The sequence below is a fragment of the Salvelinus sp. IW2-2015 genome, unplaced genomic scaffold (genome assembly GCF_002910315.2).
Source record: "Salvelinus sp. IW2-2015 unplaced genomic scaffold, ASM291031v2 Un_scaffold1381, whole genome shotgun sequence".
In the NCBI taxonomy this organism is placed as follows: Eukaryota; Metazoa; Chordata; class Actinopteri; order Salmoniformes; family Salmonidae; genus Salvelinus; species Salvelinus sp. IW2-2015.
In genome coordinates this window covers 71,050-86,953 of record NW_019942871.1, presented here as the reverse complement: position 1 = coordinate 86,953, position 15,904 = coordinate 71,050, and the positions used below count along the sequence as shown (strand labels likewise).

General features: G+C 48.5%; 1 long non-coding RNA gene and 1 other non-coding gene across 2 annotated transcripts; one reads left to right on the top strand and one right to left on the bottom strand.

Moving 5' to 3' along the window:
- Positions 1–792: 792 nt before the first annotated feature.
- LOC112070629 (uncharacterized) lies at positions 793–15,898 on the bottom strand. Its single transcript, XR_002893936.1, has 2 exons — positions 15,636–15,898; positions 793–1,608 (listed from the first exon to the last, which is right to left on the bottom strand). It is a non-coding gene; the product is annotated as an uncharacterized lncRNA (long non-coding RNA).
- On the top strand, positions 2,008–2,082 carry trnaa-ugc (transfer RNA alanine (anticodon UGC)). Its single transcript has one exon. It is a non-coding gene; the product is annotated as a tRNA-Ala (tRNA).
- Positions 15,899–15,904: the final 6 nt, after the last annotated feature.

The following is a 15,904-nucleotide window of genomic DNA, read 5'->3' as shown; positions in this document are numbered from 1 at the left end:
ACCCCCCAGCAGTGTACCACCCCCAGTAGCAGCACCCCTTCCCCTCCAGGAAGTGTACCACCCCCAGTAGCAGCACACCCTCCAGCAGTGTACCACCCCAGTAGCAGCACCCCTCCCCTCAGGAGTGTACCACCCCCCAGTAGCAGCACCCTCCAGCAGATTTGTCACCCACCCCCACGTAGCAGCACCCCTCCCCTCCAGGAGTGTACCACCCCCCAGTAGCAGCACCCCTCCAGCAGTGTACCACCCCCCAGTCAGCAGCACCCCTCCCCTCCAGGAGTGTACCACCCCAGTAGCAGCACCCCTCCAGCAGTCGTGTACCACCCCCAGTAGCAGCACCCTCCCCTCCAGGAGTGTACACCACCCCCCAGTAGCAGCACCCCTCCCCTCCAGGAGTGTACCACCGCCCAGTAGCAGCACCCCTCCAGCAGTGTACCACCCCCCAGTAGCAGCACCCCTCCAATATCTCCCCACTTCTCTCACCCAGCCTCCTGATTGATGGGTGTCCTAAGACTTTAAACACCTCTCCTCCAGGACTTGTAAAATCTGATATTCTGTACAGAGTGCCCCCCATTGTCATACACTGATATTCTGTTCCTCTTCAACTATATACGTAGATGGTAGGTTGTAGTATTTAGTTCAGTAGATGATCTAATATCTAACATGACAGATACTTAATACTTTCAATAAATTGTTTTTTCTGACACGTGTATACACACACACACTAGTAATAAATAACTAAACTTACTTTAAACTGAACGTGCTATATGACAATAACACGAGGACAGCCAATCAGAATCTATTATTTATTTTTCATCGGTTTACCACAGAAGATTTTAATACAGTGACATCATCAACGTGCATTAGAGCCAGTGTTTCCCAAACTCGGTCCTGCCTCCCATCCCCCCCAGTCCAAAATGTGCACCCAGGGGGGCCCCAGGACCGAGTTTGGGAAACACTGGTCTAAGAAAGAGGGAGGAGGGTTGCATCCATAGAAATATGACTAGATGGACAAAGCCCCTCAGAACCACAGAGATTAGAATTACTAGAGTGGGAGGAGCGAAATAAACATTTTCACATTTTAACCAGCATCGAAGGATCTGGTTTTGGAGGCCATCTTGGATATGCTGTTGGACCAGTTTGGTATTGTAATTGAAAAGTATGTTTTATACCCTTACTAAGTGTTTTAAATTATTGTTATATCAAGTTTAAAACAATTGATACAAAAATAGGTAAGTACCCAAGCCCTGAGTTGTTGGAAACCCAAACCCATCCTTGTTCTATTAGAGATAGACAGCACTGAGACAGGTTTAAAAGACAAGCAATATCACATACTAATATCATCACACACAATCATCCATCACATACTAAATGTCATATCACACACAGACGTGTCAGAAAAATAAATCATCATTATCGGCTCACTTCTGCTTCTGTCCTTCTATTGGTCCGCTGCGTCTAAAGAAGCCCACCCCTGAAGCTAAACCCCACCTTCCTGCCCCCTGGAGAGAGGAGGAAGAAGAGGAAGGAGGGGCATGGGTAGCAGGCTGCAGGGTGGCTGGCGAGAGAAGAGCTCTTGAAGACAGAGTTCATCTGTTTACTGACGTCCTGAAAGAGAGAGGGGAAGAGAAAGAGAGGGGAAAGGAAAGAGAGGGGGAAAGGAAAGAGAGGGAAGAAGAGAGGGGGAAAGGAAAGAGAGGGAAGGAAAAGAGAGGGGGAGAGAAGGGAAAAAGGAGAGAGAGAGAGAAAGAGGAAAAATAAGTGAGAACAATTGCTGATGAAGTGTTTTGGTACATTCCAGGTGTGTGTGTGTTGTTTGTGTGTGCGGCGTGTGCGCGTGCGTAGCATGTCCTACCCTGTGTTTGGCATGTCATGGGGAGAGGGTTTTGGCGTGTCGGGGAGAGAGGGGTTTTGCGTGTCAGGGGGAGAGAGGGGATCTTTTGGACGGGGCTTCCACTGCGTCCACTGCCCTCTGTCTCCCAGGCAACGAAGCACTGTCACTGTTCAGGTCCCGTGTGGCTCAGTTGGTAGAGCATGGCGCTTGCAACGCCAGGGTTGTGGGTTCAATTCCCACAGGGACCAGGGATGAATATGTATGAACTTTTCAATTTGTAAGTCGCTCGGATAAGAGCGTCTGCAAATGACTTAAATGTAAATGTTCACCCGCAGCCTGTCAAACACAACACACACAAGACACACACACACAGACTACCCACTCTTTCTCTCTCACTCTGTCTCTCTTCCATGCTCACACACTCTGCGACGCCAAAATATAATCTTTGCATGGGCATCTGACTCAACACTCCCAGTACTCTCTAGGCAGGCACCTACAATCACCCAAAAATGGTTGACACCCTTGATAAAGATGAGCAAAATAAGATTGTTAAAAAAATACAAATGCCTTTGCTATATTGTATGCTCAAAAACATGTGGAGGTTACACTCTATATTATTTTATACTAATACAATGCTCAGAGAAAAGAGATTTGTGTAAAAGTAAAAGTAAAACAAAATCTAAAAAAAGAAAGGTGTAAAAATGCTGAATGATATTTAATGTTTCTTAGAAATAAAATCAAACAAAATGTTAATCTCCATTAACATTCTACTTATTTTTAATTCATCTCAGATAAGGAACTGTATTGTGGCCTTTAATGTCTTCTAGTTTCACTGGGAATAAAAAGGAGGTAACACACATGTAAAATCCCTATTTCATCCTCACCATGGGGAAAGAAAATAATTCCATATGAAAAGAGACAATGGTTGTTGACTTCATTTAACAAGCCAATGAGTACAGAAAGTACAAATAATAATACCTTATCACTATTACGGCTACAATTTAGAAGTTTAAACCCACTCGAACAATGGTAAACTTAACTGGGTAGACGACCCAAGTGTATCTTGTCCCCACACACAGTGAGGAAGCTGTTTCGGGAGGCAAAGAAGTCCAAGGGCCACAGTTGGAGAATTACAGAACTTGGTCGCAACTTGAGGTCACAAAGTCTCCAAATCTACAATTAGTTGCCACSTCCAAGCCGATAGGTTCTTTGGAAGGGTTGCCAGAAAYAAAAYCCTRTATTGAGAGCAACCGTGAAGATTCATAAGCGCAATACTTACGCAAAACTCGGTCCTCCAGGAAGTGGAGGTCAACACTTATGCAGTTCTACTATGTGACATCTTTCCAAAAAGCCGGATTACCTAAAGGGCATTGGTACTTGGAACCAGATGCTATGATCAGATTAGTCGAAAATAGAGCTCTTTGGTCCACGCTCAACGGCATCATGAACTTTACGGAGTACCAGGACATTTTAGCTAAAAACCTGGTTGACTACTGAAACGTGGCCGTTAGTGGATCTTTCAGCAAGACAATGACCCCAAGCAGACAGCAAAATCCACAAAGAAATAGTTAATTGAACACAAAATCAACATTTTGCAATGGCCATCTCAGTCTCRGGACTTGAGCCCCATTGAAAACCTGTGGTTMGYATTGAAGAGGGCAGTCCATAAGACCAGACGAAGGATATGAAGGATCTGTAAAGATTATGCATGGAGGAATGGTCTAAGATCCCTCCCAATGTGTTCTCCAATCTCATYAAACATTTCAGATAAGGCTCAGTGCAATTATCCTCACAAGGGGAGGGTGCAAACAGTTTGAAAAGGGGTGCCAATCATTTAGATTTTCTTTAAATGACTTGTCTTTTTTGCTCATCTTTATCAAGGGAGCGTGTGTGTGTACCTCTCTCGAATGCATCTCTGATGTGGTTGACCTCTCTCTGGGACCCTGGAACAAGGAATATCCCCTCATGGTGCGGACCGTGAAGATTTATGAAGCGAATGCTTCAAACCACCACAATCCTGAACTCAGAGAGAGAGAGAGAGAGGAGAAGAAGAGAGAGAGAGAGAGAGATCAGTCAAAAAGGAATCATCATCAGAGATGAATCAGTCAAAACGAATCAGTCTGAGACGAATCAGTCATCAGAGACGAATCAGTCATCAGAGACGAATCAGTCAGAGACAAATCAGTCAGAGACTAATCAGTCATGCGAAACGAATCAGTCAGAGACGAATCAGTCATCAGAGACGAATCAGTCATCAGAGATGAATCAGTCAAGACGATCAGTCATAAGAAACACATCAGTCATCAGAGACTAATCAGTCATCAGAAACGAATCAGTCAGAGACAATCAGTCATCAGAGACGAATCAGTCAGAGACGAATCAGTCATCAGAGACAAATCATCATCAGAGACGATTCAGTCAGAGACTAATCACTCATCAGAAATAATCAGTCATCAGAGACAAATCAGTCATCAAGACAAATCAGTCAGAGACTAATCAGTGCATCAGAAACGAATCAGTCATCAGAGACGAATCAGTCATCAGAGACGAATCAGTCATCAGAGACAAATCAGTCATCAGAGACGAATCAGTCATCAGAGACAAATCAAGTCAAGATGAATCAGTCATCAGAGACAAATGCAGTCAGAGACAAATCGTCATCAGAGCGAATCAGTCAGAGTTGAATCAGTCATCAGAGACGAATCAGTCATCAAGTAGAATCAGTCATCAGAGACAAATCAGTCATCAGAGACAAATCAGTCATCAGAGACAAATCAGTCATCAGAGACAAATCAGTCACAGACTATCAGTCATTCAGAGACGAATCAGCAAGACGAATCAGTCGTCAGAGACATCAGTCAGAGACAAATCAGTCATCAGAGACAAATTAGTCATCAGTAATCATCAGTCAGAGACGAATCAGTCATCAGAAGACAAATCAGTCATCAGTAATGAATCAGTCAGGAAAGAATCATCATCAAGACAAATCAGTCATCATGAGACGAATCAGTCAAGACGAACATTCATCAGAGACAATTCAGTCATTTACATTTCATTACATTAATAGATTTAGCAGACGCTCTTATCCAGAGCGACTTACAAATTGGTGCATTCACTTATGACATCCAGTGACAGCCACTTTACAATAGTGCATCTAAATCTTTTAAGGGGGGGGGGGGGGGGGGGGTGAGAAGGATTACTTTATCCTATCCTAGGTATTCCTTAAAGAGGTGGGGTTTCAGGTGTCTCGGAAGGTGGTGATTGACCTCGCCTGTCCTGGCGTCGTGAGGGAGTTTTGTTCCACATTGGGGGCCAGAGCAGCGAACAGTTTTGACTGGGCTGAGCGGGAACTGTACTTCCTCAGTGGTAGGGAGGACGCAGGCCAAGGTGGATGAACGCAGTGCCCTTGTTTGGGTGTAGGGCCTGATCAGAGCCTGGAGGTACTGAGGTGCCGTTCCCTCACAGCTCCGTAGGCAAGCACCATGGTCTTGTAGCGGATGTCGAGCTTCAACTGGAAGACCAGTGAGAGAGCGGAGGAGCGGGTGACGTGAAGAGAACTTGGAAGGTTGAACACCAGACGGGCTGCGGCGTTCTGGATGAGTTGTAGGGGTTTAATGGCACAGGCAGGGAGCCCAGCCAACACGGAGTTGCAGTAATCCAGACGGAGATGACAAGTGCCTGGATTAGGACCTGCGCCGCTTCCTGTGTGAGGCAGGGTCGTACTCGCGGATGTGTAGAGCATGAACCTACAGGAACGGGCACCGCTTGATGTTAGTTGAGAAACAGGGTGTTGTCCAGGACACCAGGTTCTTAGCGCTCTGGAGAGGACACAATGGAGTTGTCAACAGTGATGGCGAGATTAGCATGGACAGGTCAATGTTGAACCGATCTTCCCGGGAGGAAGAGCAGCTCCGTCTTGCCGAGGTTCAGCTTGAGGTGGTGATCCGTCATCCACACTGATATTTCTGCCAGACATGCAGAGATGCGATCGCCACCTGGTCATCAGAAGGGGGAAAGGAGAGAATTAGTTGTGTGTCGTCTGCATAGCAATGATAGGAGAGACCATGTGAGGTTTATGACAGAGCCAAGTGACTTTGTGTATAGCGGAGAATAGGAGAGGGCCTAGAACAGAGCCCTGGGGACACCAGTGTGAGAGCACGTGGTGAGGAGACAGATTCTCGCCATCGCCACCTGGTAGGAGCGACCTGTCAGGTAGGACGCAATCCAACGCGTGGCCGCGCCGGAGATGCCAACTCAGAGAGGTGGAGAGGAGGATCTGATGGTTCACAGTATCGAAGGCAGCCGATAGGTCTAGAAGGATGAGAGCAGAGGAGAGAGTTAGCTTTAGCAGTGCGGAGCGCCTCCGTGATACAGAGAAGAGCAGTCTCAGTTGAATGACTAGTCTTGAAACCTGACTGATTTGGATCAAGAAGGTCATTCTGAGAGAGATAGCGGGAGAGCTGGCCAAGACGGCACGTTCAAGAGTTTTGGAGAGAAAAGAAAGAAGGGATACTGGTCTGTAGTTGTTGACATCGGAGGGATGAGTGTAGGTTTTTCAGAAGGGTGCAACTCTCGCTCTCTTGAAGACGGAGGACGTAGCCAGCGGTCAGGATGATTGATGAGCGGGTGAGGTAAGGGAGAAGGTCTCCGGAAATGGTCTGGAGAAGAGAGGAGGGATAGGGTCAAGCGGGCAGGTTGTTGGGCGGCCGGCCGTCACAAGACGCGAGATTTCATCTGGAGAGAGAGGGAGAAAGAGGTCAGAGCACAGGGTGGGCAGTGTGAGCAGAACCAGCGGTGTCGTTTGACTTAGCAAACGAGAATCGGATGTCGTCGACCTTCTTTTCAAAATGGTTGACGAAGTCATTCTGCAGAGAGGAGGAGGAGGGGAGGCAGGAGGAGAGTAGGAGGAGATCAGGAGGAGGAGAAGGTGGCAAGAGCTTCCTAGGGTTAGAGGCAGATGCTTGAATTTAGAGTGGTAGAAAATGGCTTTAGCCACAGAGACAGAAGAGGAAAATGTAGAAGGAGGAGTGAAAGGATGCCAGTCGCAGGGAGCGAGTTTTCCTCCATTTCCGCTCGGCGCCCGGAGCCCTGTTCTGTGAGCTCGCAATGAGTCGTCGAGCCACGAGCGGAGAGGGGAGGACCGAGCCGGCCTGGGAGATAGGGACATAGAGAGTCAAAGGATGCAGAAAGGGAGGAGAGGAGGTTGAGAGGCAGAATCAGGAGATAAGGTTGGAGAAGGTTTGAGCAAGGAGGGAGAGCATGATAGGATGGAAGAGGAGAGGGTAGCGGGGAGAGAGAGCGAATTGGGACGCGCATAGCCATCCGAGTAGGGCAGTGTGGAATGTTGGACTGAAGCGCGAGAGGAAAAGATAACAGTATGGTCGGAACTTGAGGGGAGTTGCAATGAAGGTTCAGTGGAAGGAACAGCATCCGTATAAAGATGAGGTCGAGCGTATTGCCTGCTTGGTGAGTAGGGGGGGAAGGGAGAGGGGAGTCAAAGAGGAGAGGAGTGGAAAGAAGAGGCAAGAGGAAATGAGTCAAAGGTAGACGTGGGAGTTAAAGTCGCCCAGACTGTGAGAGGTGAGCGTCCTCGGAAAGGAGCTTATCAAGGCATCAAGCTCATTGATGAAACTCTCCGAGGGAACCTGGAGGCGATAAATGATAAGATGTTAAGCTTGAAAGGCTGTAACTGTGACAGCATGAATTCAAAGAGGCCGATAGACAGATGGGTAAGGGAGAAGAGAGAATGACCACTTGGGAGAGATGAGGATCCGGTGCCACCACCCGCTACCAGAAGCTCTCGGGGTGTGCGAGAACACGTGGCGGACGAAGAGAGAGCAGTAGAGTCAGCAGTGTTATCTGTGTGATCCATGTTTCCGTCAGTGCCCAGAAGTCGAGGGACTGGAGGGAGGTCAAGGCCTGAGATTAACTCTGCCTTGTTGGCCGCAGATGCGCCAGTTCCAGAGGCTACCGGAGACCTGGAACTCAACGTGGCGTGTGCGCCGCTGGACCACCAGATAGGTGCGGCGGCCACGCGGTGTGAGCGTTTGTATGGTCTGTGCAGAGAGGAGAGAACAGGGATAGACAGACACATAGTTGACAGCACAGAAGAGACTACGCTATATGCCAAAGAGATTGGAATGACATGGGACTACGCGTCTCGAAGTTTCAGAAAGTTAAGCTTACGTAGCAAGAACTCTTATGACTAAAATTTGTAGCTGGTGAATATGAGGACCCAAAGCGACGTAATAGTAACAGAGTCTTTATTCCAGATTAAACAAATAATGATTTCCCTGGATATTATATGGTAATCCAAAACAGGAAACTGAAATCCTCTCGTCAATAGAGAGGAACGACTGGAACGCGACCACAGACTGCAGGTCGCTTCAGAAGCACAGGCCGTAGCTGACATAGACACCTGCTGCACAGCGCAGCATCTGAAGAAGGCAAAAAACACGAAGGGCGGAACAAGGAACAGAAAAGCAAACATCAAACAAGATCCGACAAGGACAGAAGCGAAAACAGAGAGAAATAGGGACTCTAATCAGAGGGCAAAATAGGGACAGGTGTGAAAGAGTAAATGAGGTCGTTAGGAGAATGAGAAACAGCTGGGAGCAGAACGGAACGATAGAGAGAGAGACGGGGAAGGGAGAGAGGGAGGAGAGAGAGAGAGAGAGAAAGAGGGAAAAGAACCTAATAAGACCAGCAGAGGAAGCACAGGGACAAGACATGATATCAATGACAAAGCATGACAGTACCCCCCACTCACCGAGGCGCCTCCTGGCGCACTCGGAGGAACCCTGGCGGCAACGAAGAAATCATCAATCAACGCACGGTCCAGAACGTCCCGAGATGAACCCAACTCCTCTCCTCAGACCGTAACCTCCAATCCACTAAGACTGGTGGCCACGTCCCCGAGAACGCATGTCCAAGACTTCCGTACCTTGAAAATGGTGCGCCCTCGACAAGGACGGGGGGGGGGGGGAAGACGAATGGGGCGCGAGAAAAAGGCTTGACACAGGGAACATGGAAGACAGGGTGGACGCGACGAAGATGTCGCGGAATAAGCAGTCGACAGCGACAGGACTTGACGACCTGAAGACACGGAACGGACCAATGAACCGCGGAGTCAACTTAATTCGTAGAGGGAAGGTTAACGACACTCTCTGCACCGCGACAATACTAGGACTCTTAATCCTACGTTATTGAGGGGCTCTCACAGGTCCCCCAGACAGAGACGGAAAAAAGTCTAAGGCGATGTGAGAACATGGTCGAGAAGGAATGGGAAGCGGTCTGAGACGACCGCAGAGGAGAGTCCCTGACTTAGTCTGCGCGCAGTCCGAACAAGCAGCACGAAACGGCGCGTGTCACGCTTCCTGAGTAACCAAAACCGCTGGCGAATAGAAGCAAGCGTGCCCGAACGCCGGGGTGGCCAGCTAACTTGGCAGAGTGAGCCCACTGAAGAACAGCCAGACGAGTAGAGACAGGAACGACAGAAGGTTACTGTAGGACAAGCGCGCGGCGACGCAGTGTGAGTGAGTGCTTGCTTTCCTGTCTCTCAATTCCCCAGACAGTCAACCCGACAACACGCCCTTCAGGGAAGATCCCTCGGCGGTCGGAGAAGCCACAGAAAGAACTAAAGAGATAAAGCGTCAGGCTGGTGTTCTTATTCCCGGGCGATAAGAAATCACGAACTCCGAAAACGAGCGAAAAACACGCCCACGAGCTTGACGTGCATTAAAGTCGTTTGGCAGAACGGATGTACTCAAGTTTATGGTCAGTCCAAACGACAAAAGGAACGGTCGCCCCTCCAACCACTGTCGCATTCGCCTATGGCTAAGCGGATGGCGAGCAGTTCGCGGTTACCCACATCATAGTTGCGTTCCGATGGCGACAGGCGTGAGAAAAGTAAGCGCAAGGATGGACCTTATCGTCAGACTGGAAGCGCTGAGACAGAATGGCTCCACGCCCACCTCTGAAAGCGTAACACTCGACAATGATAGTTTAGGTGGACGTCAGGAGTAACAAGGATAGGGGCGGATTAAAACGCTTCTTGAGGAGATCAAAAACTCCCTGGCGGAACCGACACACTTAAAGCAAAGTCTTGACAGAAGTCAGAGCTGTGAAGAGGGGCAGCCACTTGACCGAATTCATGACGAATCAAAGAAACGCGATAAATTAGCGAAACCGAGAAAAGCGCTGCAACTCGACACGTGACTTAGGAACGGGCCAATCGCTGACAGCCTGGACCTTAGCGATCCATCTGAATACGGAAATAACAGAACGAGAAAGTGACAGAGAGACATGAAAGTGCGCACTTCTCAGCCTTCACGTAGAGACAATTTTCTAAAAGGCGGCTGGAGTACACGTCGAACCGTGCTGAGACATGAATCTCGAGTACGGTGAAAAAATCAGATACAAGAAGAGTAAACGAAAACAAAAATGTTAGCGATATCTCTCAGTACATCATTAATAAATGCCTGAAAGACAGCAGAGCATTAGCGAGACCGAACGGCAGACCCGGTATTCAAAATGCCCTAACGGAGTGTTAACGCCGTTCCACTCGTCCCCCTCTCTGATGCGTACGAGATGGTAAGCGTTACAAGGTCCACTTAGTAAAGAACCTGCTCCCCAAAATCTCGAAGGCTGACGACATAAGGGAGAGCGGATAACGATTCTTATACCGTTATGTCATTCAGCCTCGATAATCCACGCAGGGGCGCAGAGTACCGTCCCTTCTCTTAACAAAGAAAAATCCCGCTCCGCGGGAGAGAAGAAGGACCACGGTACCGGCGTCGAGAGAAACAGACAGATAATCCTCGAGAGCCGTATCGGAGAGCCGACAGAGAGTATAGTCTACCCCGAGGGGAGTGGGTCCCCGGAAGGAGATCAATACAACAATCATAACGACCGTGAGGAGAAGGGAGCGGCTCTGGACCGACTGAAGACCGTGCGCACTAGATTCCTTCCGGCACTCCTGTCCAATCACCAGGTTCCTCCTGAGTAGAGGGGACAGAAGACAGGAGGGATAGCAGCCATTAAACACATCACAGGACAAGAACGTTCCAGGATAGATATGAATTACTAGACCAATTAATAAGAGGATTATGACATACTAGCCAGGAGACCAATAACAACAGGTGTAAAAGGTGAACGAAAAATCAAAAAAGGAATGGTCTCACTGTGGTTACCAGAACTGTGAGGGTTAAAGGTAGTGTCTCACATCTGATACTGGGAGAAGCTACCATCTAGAGCAACATGGGCGTGGACTTCCCTAACTGTCTGAGAGGAATGTCATGTTTCCGAGCCCATGCGTCGTCCATAAAACAACCTCAGCCCAGAGTCTATCAAGGCACTGCAGGAAGCAGCCGAACCGGTCCAGCGTAGATGGACCGACAAGGTAGTACAGGATCTTGATGAAGAGACTGAGTAGTAGCGCTCCCCAGTAGCCCTCCGCTTACTGATCGAGCTCTGGCCCTTACGGACATGACATGACAAAATGTCAGCAGAGACCGACAATAGAGGCAAAGGCGGTTGGTGATTCTCCGTCCCTCTCCTTAGTCGAGATGCGAATACCTCCAGCTGCATGGGCTAGTCTCTGAGCCGGTGGAGAATGGTTGAGATGCGGAGAGGGAACACCGTTAACGCGACTCTCTTCTTCACGAGTTCTGACGAAGAGTCTACCGTCGTTCTATGCGGATGCGAGTGCAATCAAAGAGTCCCACGCTGAAGGAACCTCCCGGGAGAGAATCATCCTTAACCTCAGCGTGGAGTCCTCCAGAAAACGAGCGAGGCAACGCCGGCTCTTCCAGTCACTGGATGCAGCCAGATGCGAAACTCTATAGAGTAATCCCGTTATGGATCGATCACCTTGACATAGGAAGCAGGCCCTGGAAGCCTCCTTCCCAAAACTGAACGATCAAAAACCCGTATCAATCTCCTCTCTAAAGTTCTGATAACGTTAGAACACTCAGCCCTTTGCCTCCCAGATAGCTGTGCCCCACTCCCGAGCCCGACCAGTAAGGAGTGCATATGACGAAGCGATCCGAGCTCTCCTCTCTGAGTATGTGTTGGGCTGGAGAGAGAACACAAATCACACTGGGTGAGAAAGGAGCGACACCTCGAGTGGCTGCCCAGAGTAACGATGTGGTTATTAACCCTTAGGTTCGAGCCTCGGAAGACCAGGAAGTAGTGGTGGCACGACGACGAAGACTCTGAAACTGTCCTGACAGAGTCGGAGACCTGAGTGCCAGGTCTGTAACGGCATAGACGACGCAGCAGGACCAAGTCTGCTCGTGTCTGCGCGAGCATTGCTCCTGGAACTTGACGGCAGGTGTTGAGAGACATCCGTAGTCGCTGGGTCCATCTCGGTTCGGACTTCTTCTGTTATGCTGGATAGAATGAGGAACCCAAAAGCGACTAATAGTAACCAGAGTCTTTTTCCAGTATTAAACAAATAATGATTCTCCTGGATTATGATCATGGTAATGCAAAAACAAGAAACTGAAATCCTCTCGTCAATAGAGAGGAACGACTGGGAGACAGCGACGCTACAGACTGCAGGGTCGCTTACAAGGAAGGCACATGGCCGTCAGCTGACATAGACACCTGCTCACACGCAGGATCTGAAGAAGGCAAAACACGACAGGGCGAACAAGACCAGGACAGCAAACATCAAAACAAGAATCCGACAAGGACAGAAGCGTAAAGACAGAGGGAATGAAATAGGGACTCTATCAGAGGCAAATAGGGGAACAGCGTGTGAAAGAAGTAAATGAGTCTTAGGATGAATGAGAAACAGCTGGGAGCAGGAACGGAACGATAGAGAAGAGACGCGGAGCGGAGAGGAGCAGGGAGGTAGGAGAGAGAGAGAGAGAAAGAGTGAAAAACCTAATAAAGAAACAGCAGAGAGGAAGCACAGGACAAGACACTGATACAATAGACAAAAACATGACAAAATTATTAAGATGATACAGGTAACTGCGAAGTAGGCCTAGCTGCAGTGGCGCGTTGTTTTGACTTTGTAGCATATGCTGGCAGTGGCTGCGTTGTGACACCTACACTAATCAAGTCTGTCGTTGAGTGATAATAATGTTTCTACAAGTGCTGCTATTCGGGGCTAAGCTGGCTAGCTAGCAGTGTTGATTACGTACGTCTAAAAAGAACGACAGTCAGCTTGGCTACTAATCCATGGAAAATCGCTTCTAGACTACACAATATTCTTTATGAAAAAGACGAGCTATGTAGCTAGCTGTGTAGCAGCTACAGATCAAACAAATTCAAACGTACCGTTGTTACTGTAATGAAATGAAATGAAATGTGCACTACTACTGTGGAGCGAACGGAATGTCGAGGGTTGTTGAGTGCGGAAGTCTCTAGATTCGTAGAACGTGGCGTAAGCTGTGTCGTGCTAAGCTGCAGTGTCTCCACTTGAAGGACGACAAATACTGGAGCTAACTCGGAAATATCATTCAAAACTAATCCAGCACTCGTAAATTAATGATTAATTGAACCGAAAACACAAGTCACCTACAACTAACACTTATCTGCATACGAGACGCAAATGACAGTGATGTAGTAGCTAACACAGCTATAAGCTATTGGAGTGAAGATTGGCCAGTGCGGTATTAACGTGTTACGTTGCTAGCTGGCTAGCTGCAGGCGATAAGCAGTTGATAGGACTTGCGTTAGGTGACGAATCGGAAATACGAGTAGATTACGCAACTATCTTTGATACAAAGACGGCTATGTACTGCTAGAGAAGAATGCAAGATAAGATCAAATCAAACCGTTTAGTCTATAAAATTAATTGAAATGTAATGAAAAGTTATACTACCCTGCGGACTCAAAGCGCGAATGCGACCGCTCGCTCCAACCCGAAAGTGTACAGACGAATCAGTCGATCAGAGACGATCAGTCATCAGAGACAAATCAGTCAGTCAGAGACGAATCAAACTGCAGAGCAAAGTCAAGACAAACATCTAACATCAAGTACAGCAGACAATATCCAGAGTACAGAACGTCATTCATAGAGAATTCAGTCAGAGACCGAACTCAGTCACAGAGACAGAATCATCTCAGAGCAAATCAGTCAGGACGAAATCAACATCAGAGAACGAATCATCATCAGAGGACAATCAGGTCTTCAGAGACCAACACTCCGAGGAATCCAGCATCAATGAGATCAGTCAGAGAGAATCCAATGATCGATGGAGACGACGCTAGGAATCAGTCATCAACCAGTCTACACCACTATCTACATTTTCACTAAGGATCAGTTGAAAAATACAGACTTCAATGCTATCGAAAGAACTTGGCTGGAAGGCAACCATAAGTTGGTTGGATTATGTTTTTCAGGTAGTGCAAGTATTAATGTGAGTGTGGTCGTGTCGTGACCCGTTTAGGCAGTCGGTGTGTGTCTTCGGAAGAAGTGTGAGTCGCTGTGTGAAGTGTGTGTGTGTGCAAGGAGTCACCTAGCGCTGCGTGTCTCTGCTCTCATGCACGTGTCTGAGTAAACCAGTACGCCAGACACTGAGATACCTGACTGAACCACTCTGCTCTTCCACAGAGTGGAGGGGACAGGGGTGAGATGCAGAAGGGAGAGGAGGAGCGCAATCGGGAGAGGAGGAGAGAGAAGAGACGAGAGATGGGAGAGACAGAGCGGGAGAGGGAGAGGAGGAGGAAGGAGAGACAGAGACGGGAGCAGGGAGAGAGAGAGGGAGAGACAGAGAGGACGGAGGAGATGAGGAGGGAGAGACAGAGGGAGAGACGAGAGAGGGGAGAGAGGAGGGAGAGGAAAGAAGAGCGGGGACAGAGGAGGGAGAACAGAGGGGAGAGACAGAGAGGAGAGACAGAGAGAAGGGAGAGAGAGAGAGAGAGCAGGAGAGACAGAGAGTGGAAAGAGAGGGAGAGGACAGAAGCGCGGGAGAGAGAGGCAGTGAGAAGGAGAGAAGAAGGGGTTAGAGGACAGAGAGGGGATGGAGAGGGGAGAGACAGAGAGCGGGGAGAGAGAGAGACAGAGAGGGGAGGGAGAGAGAGACAGAGAGACAGAGAGACAGAGAGGGGAGAGAGAGAGATAATGAACATGATATTAATGTTGAGTTTCCTGTACTAACATAATATTAATAAATGGAATCTATCAGATCAAACAATAACAGAATAAACAGGAAGAATACAATGTTTTCACACACACCTCCTTCAGGGTGAACCTCTGTGAGTTTGTCGAGGGCGCGGGCGTACTCTGCCTCGATGTCGCCACGACGACGGAAGAACTCAGACAGGTCAGACAGCTGTTGACCTTTGACTTCCACCTGACCGTCCAGAACCTTCATCTGGTCACACACACACGCACACATACACACACACATACATATACATATACACACACACACACATATGAACACACGTGAACACGTAGCGGACGTGACCCCTGGTCTCGTGATGAGGTAGCCCTGTGGGAGACCAGGGTTCAAATCCCACTTGTGAAAATGGCGCCCAACTGTGGGACGATGTCTCATGGAGGAAGGAAGTGGGGTGAATATAGCGGACCAGAGTCGGGCTCATGGCCTCGTGATAAGATAACCCTGCCTGCTATTTCAAAATCAGCATCACCCAAAAGGCAATTACCTCTTGGTCTAATGGTAAGACTATGGTTTCTCCTTTGGGAGACCAGGGTTCAGATCCCACCAGTGACACATTATCATACGTATTTGAACACGCATGACAACAAGAGAAATCAGCCATTAGGAGGCAGTATGAATCCCCATCACGCATACAGACACGTATAGTTGTATGTTCTCACCTTTGACCTGGGAGTCATACTCGTACAGACTCCCTCTCTGCATCCTCAGCTTTCCATGTGATGTCATCATGTCTGACCTCTAACCTCTAACACTGTCTATGGATCCTCCTGGTCTCCAATATGAGTCTGTCCAAGCAGATGAACCTGAGAGAGATCAGAGTAGATAAGGTAAGAGGTTAGCACATGCTAACCCACCGACAGTTAAACTGGCTAGCACATGCTAACCCACCGACAGTTAAACTGGCTAGCACATGCTAACCCACCGACAG